Genomic DNA, 5,869 nt, shown 5'->3' on the forward strand with positions numbered 1-5,869 from the left:
TCAATGACTATATTTCTATCAATCCTCATTTTTCTCAGCCTTGCTGTAGAAATTGATACCATTAATACCATTAACTACTTTCTTGGATCCTTTCCTTTTTCTTAATTTTCATGACACTAATCTTTCTATTGGTTCTCTCTCGGGGTCGTAATTAATTATATTTCATAAGTAAGATTTTATAATATTTATTACTATTAGTTCAATATGTTCTGAGCTTTGGGGCAATTGGGGAATTTAAATTTTTTTTCCCTTCTGTATATATATGTGTGTGTGTGTGTGTGTGTATGTTTACATATATGTATACACACATACATATATAGTTATAGACAGAGAAATTAGGCTTATCTCTTTTATCTTTAATATAATTTCTCAACCTCTTTCTTGTTGTTCCATTAGTATCTAGGTTCCCTGCATTTTTTGCCCTTCTTTTCCTGTTGTGGCAAGCATCATTTCTCCTACAAAGACCACTGATAGTGAGTTTTTTCTTTTTTTTAGGACTTGAATTTCTCTTTATTTATACAAAGTACTGGTAGATCAAATAGGCTGGTGTCCAGGACACTGTAATGCATAATGTGGAAGGGACATCAGGCAGGGTTGTGGTCTCAAGGGAAAAGCTCAGTTCTTGGAGTGGCTGCCAGCTCAGGATAGGTCCAAATTGCATGTAGTAAATATGGGAGGGACAGATGCCTAAAAAGAAAACAAAACAAAAAAAAAAAAAACAAAACCAGACCAGAGCCAAGGCAGGTCCCAGGCCGCCAGTTCTGACTCCCCTCCCCCACTTTAAACAGGGGCCACCTTCAGGACTGGGAGGGGGCAGCCAAATACAGCTATATATCTATATTCTCATCCCCTACCTACAGACAGACAGACAGAGCAGCCCCCAGGGCGCTAGCATTTGGGGGTAGCACTGAGAGTACAACTCTGTGTACAGAGTTGGGATAAATGAAAATTCCTTGTTGATGGTATATCCTCTGTTCTGCTCCAGCCCTGGGTGAGCAAAGTCCTTAGTTTGGCATTGATCTAAGCCAACCACTCCTTCTTTGGATCCTGGGGAAAGGGCCCAGATAGGGGGTAGTTAGAGGCAGCTTTATGGTTCTGGAGTAGGGGACTGGGCTGCCCCCCCTCCCCAGCTTCTATCTTCCCAGGCCCCTTTTTGCTAAGTAGCTGAAGGTCTCTTGGGAGGCATAAACGACGTAGAGGAAGCCATCTTCATCCTTTTCCTGCTCATAGATCTCTGAGATAGGTGTGGAGACGTTGACCATACTGTGCTGGTTCAACAACAGGAAGAAGACCTGGGTGGGGTTAAGTTGGAGTCTTCGACATATGATCTTCACTAATTCACTCATGTTGACATGATCAGGGACAAGAAATTTGTTCTTGTCCATGACACGCTGATGTTTTTCCCTTTGTATTGCTCAATGATCAGGGGATCTTACTGGGGTGCTGCTCACGGATCTGCTTCACTTCCTTGCATCTTTCAGCAAAGCTTCACAGCTGCTTGAAAGGCCGGTTGGAGGGCATCGCACCAGGGTCCTGGTTCAGGCAGGGGTTGGATAGAGTGGGAAGTTCAGGGTCAGGTGTCAGGGTGTCGCCACTGCTGCTCCTGTTCTCTCTGGAGCGGGCACATGCTCATTCAGGTTCTCCAATATTTGAGTTTTTTCAACCGCTTCTAGTTGGAAGGTTAGGGACCTCATTGGTTCCCAAAGTAGATTAAATCTTACCATGGGAAGTCTAACTTTGCTAGGTTTTTAGTCCTGTTTCCCTTGGGCATAAAAGTTCCTTCACTTCCAACTGGTTCTCTATCTCTCTGTCTTAGTCCTCAATGGTTTAATTAATGGTATTAAAATATTTAGCCCATAAAGAATTGACGATCAAGCTCAAGGAACCCTTTGGGAAGTGTGAGCTTGGGTGAATCAAAAACAAGGGGGAATGAATATGCTATTTGCCCACTGCAATCCAATAATAACACTATATTTTATATATCTTTCCTGATGTAGAAAAGCCTTCCTTAGGTTATTTTTCATATAAACAGTACCTTTTTATTGATTCAAATACTTTTACATGTATTTATAGTCATAGCAGCTCTCTAGATAAGGCAGCTACTATGTCCATTTTATAGGAAAGGCAAACAAAATATAGAGATGTTTTAACTCATACAAATCACACAGTTCACCTAAAATAAAATCTATAACATAAATGGTAGACTATGAAGTTTTTTTTTTTCTTTTCAGTTTGTTAATCTGTTATTCATAATGGTCCTGAGAAGGAAATTGTGGCAAAAAAGAGCTACCTTGATACAAAAAACAATTAGTAATAAGGCCACAAATGAATAAAATTCTATGTGGAACTATAAAACAACTTAGATGTCAGTTAGGTCAAGCCCTACATTTTATAGACACAAAAACTTCATCATTAATGAAATGACTCATACAAGTTCACATGGCTTAGGTAACAGGAGAGTACTGTAGAACTAACGTTTTCTTGCTCTAACTATAATATTTTTTTCCACTCTACCATGGATGAGTTAACCTCACAGGAAGTTGCTGGTGACACCAGATTGTTTAAAGCTGGTATAATCATTCTAATTACAGAGACTCATTCTATTAAAGTCATAGACAGTTGAATTTAATGAGTAAATGCTGTAGTCTGAAATCTTTTTGCCAATAATTATTCCTATCTTGACTCACATACTTTGTTCTCATTTGCCACATTTCTTCCTAACCATCTTATCTGTAGAAATGCTGCTTTTATTAGAAAAATATCTGAAATCATATATTCAAGTCTGTTATGCTTGCAGGAATTAACTTTATAGTGCTTATTTTGAAAATTAATCAAATTTTTAGCCTGGACTATTGATAGATTTCATTTCTCATAATGAGATGCACCCAGAGTTCCAATATTGTGTACCATTAAATAGGGTTTTTATTTATTCATCATTTTCATTATGAGTAATCTTCATGCTCAATATTTTAGTCATCTGAATAAATAGCAAAATTATACTGTACAATGTCATGAAAATGAGGTTAGTCTGTGTACAAGTCAAGTGAAAAGATCTTCTATCATCTCAACTGAATTTGTGAACTAATAAATAATGTAAGAGGAAAAAGATTGGCTGCTGAAAATCAATTCCACTATCTAAAGTATATCAATAAGTTGGAAATGTAGAGAACTTGTAATAAGGGCATGAGAAGAGGGAGTTGGGGATCATAAAATGCTGCAGTATGTTGCAAGCTAGAATTTCATTAGATTTCATATTACCACATCACTTCAGCCCAAAAGAGCATGATCGGGTGCAATCTTTAGTAAGGTGTAAATCTCTAGGAAGCACCTGGTATAAATAAGCCTGTCAAAGAAGATTTCAGAATTAGGGGTTGGGGTGTATGTTTGTGGGGGGAACGAAGGTGTTTTTAAGCTTATCTGTAAACCCTCTTTGATTTCATGACTGTGCAGTCTCCCAAATGACAATTTCATGACATAATGCTTTTTAATCTGTCTCTTGGATAGGGAAAAAGGGGGAAGGGGATAATGTTGCCACCTACACAGGGTAAAACTGATTCTTCTTCTTCTTCTTCTCCTAGTACTGTAAAGGCCCTCAGGTCTTAGTCTTTTGGCTTCATAGAAAAATATTATTCTTTTGTTTGTCTTTGAAATTTCCTGTTACATTTTCCTACTATGGTCTAGCTAGGTGGTAAAGTGGATTAAAGCACTGGCCCTGAAGTTGGGAGGACCTGAGTTCAAATCTCACATCAGACACTTACTAGCTATGTAACCCTGGGAAAGTCACAACCCCAATTGCCTTAAACATCTGGGGCCACCTTCACTCATCCGGTTGTATATCTTGCCATTGTACTAGATGGCCCTGGAGAAAAGACTGAAGCTGGTGACTTTTCATAGCCCTCCCTCAAATCCAACTCCATGCAAGTTATGTCATCACCCCAGTGTCATGGTCCTTTTCAAGTATTAAGGACAAACAACAGTTTCCTACTCCTGTTATCTAGCAAACTCTGGATGGACAGTTGTCTAGGTGTGTTATTTTTTTAACTGTTTTGCTTTTTGACCATCAAGTAAAATTTAATCTCAAATAGAAATTCTTTGTTTTAGCAGTTCCACCCAATTTAGGCCAACAATTCATCTATAGGTAGTTGCCTTAGAAATTTCCCTGGGGACAGTGAAAAAATGAGTGATGTATTCAGGGTAACACAGCTACTTTGCATCAGAGGCAAGACTTAAACCTAGGTCTTCTACATTCCAAGTCCAACCCTGTATGTATTAAATGCATTTCTCATATACTTATTTAAAATAGGCAAACACCTGACCGCAGAATAGTAGACTACCAAATGACCCATTCACTTAAGTGAACAGGGGATCAAATTTAGCTCCTCCTCAAAGCATTGGGTCTTACTTATTAATATGAAGACAAACAAAAAACAAATGGGTGATTTTTATCTCCAGTGGGATCAGATAAGAGATATTGGTTGGTCCCAATTAATAATATGAAAACAAAGAAACAGAAACTTGACTGATTTTCAGTTCCTGAGTTGTCTTGTTCAGAAAACAGATTTTGCTTTGGAGTCAGATAACTGGAATTTGAATTTTCACTCTGATACTTGCTAAAACTACTGCTAGGAATAATAAATGATATTTATACAGGCAATTGCTACCCATGTAAGCTTAGGGAAGGTACAATTTTTCTGAGCCTCAGTTTCCTCACCTAAAAATTACAAGATTACAGTGAGGATCAATTGAAATAATTTACATGAAATGCTTTGCAAAATGTAAAGCCTGTATAAATATCACTTTTCTAAATCAAAATTAAGAGAAAGGTTATTAAAAACATTTTTTTAAAAGAGAGAGGTTATTAGAACTTGCTCAGCATTACCTGGTCTTCAAAACTCAAAAGAAGTTTTCAAAGATAGAGATACCCTCTCAGATAAGAACAATGGTACTCTGCATTCTAGTGGCACATTTCATTTATCAAACTACATTATCTCAGTTGAAATAAAATACTATGATTATTCTTCTTTAGAGCAATTCACTTTGAATATCAGAAGACTAAATATCTGCTTGGAGGTAATGAAACTTTCCCAAAGTACAGCATAACTATCAGCATTTAAAGGGGTGAGGCATCAATTCTCACTTTCAAGCTTTTCCCTTCTCTAAAAAAGCTAATTCATTTCTCAGACTTAATGTCCTAATCTGTTGAATGGGGATACTGGGAATAATGCCACATGTTCCCTATTCACAATGAAGTGCTTTGGTAAAAGATGCAAAAAGATAATGAGATAGAACTTATTATAAAATAAGTTATTTCCTCTTTCGAGAATAACTGTCACCTTAATACTTCCAGTTCCAAACAATGTAGATGGCTTCTTCTTTCTCTCTCTTGTATTCAAACGGTATTTAAGCATTTGCACATTATAGGTATATGTTTAAGTTTCTATTAATTTCCTGTTTGAATCTTCTTTCTCCATCGATGAAAAGCCTTGTGAAGAAAAGATGCATGGGTGATCTCTGAAGCTTCTTAGGGCTTTGATGATTTAATGTATTTTTTTAATATTTTATTGATGGTCTTTTCTATTTTTATCTTGGTCATTTTCCAATGATGCCTCCCAATCCCTTCCCCCCTCCCCTTTCAATAAGTATAGGCTAGCAGATTCACTGGCAAGGTCTGAAATTGCAGGCAGTACTCCACCAATTGAATCCACTCATATTTGAAAGCTCTAACCCCACCCTGCTGATTGGTGACTTGACTGGATCCATTGCCTCATTTAACCCACCATATCTTCTGGGGGCTTTATATACCAGACCATGATTCAACTACATATCCCATACTCTCACTTACTCATGCTATCATCATTTCACCATCTGT

The 5,869-nt window shown here is 37.4% G+C and overlaps 1 pseudogene; it reads right to left on the reverse strand.

Moving 5' to 3' along the window:
• Positions 1 to 1,133: 1,133 nt before the first annotated feature.
• On the reverse strand, positions 1,134 to 1,521 carry LOC122738579 (annotated as a pseudogene).
• Between the last annotated feature and the right edge of the window lie 4,348 nt (positions 1,522 to 5,869).

Source organism: Dromiciops gliroides, chromosome 2 (assembly GCF_019393635.1).
Source record: "Dromiciops gliroides isolate mDroGli1 chromosome 2, mDroGli1.pri, whole genome shotgun sequence".
NCBI classification, from domain to species: Eukaryota; Metazoa; Chordata; class Mammalia; order Microbiotheria; family Microbiotheriidae; genus Dromiciops; species Dromiciops gliroides.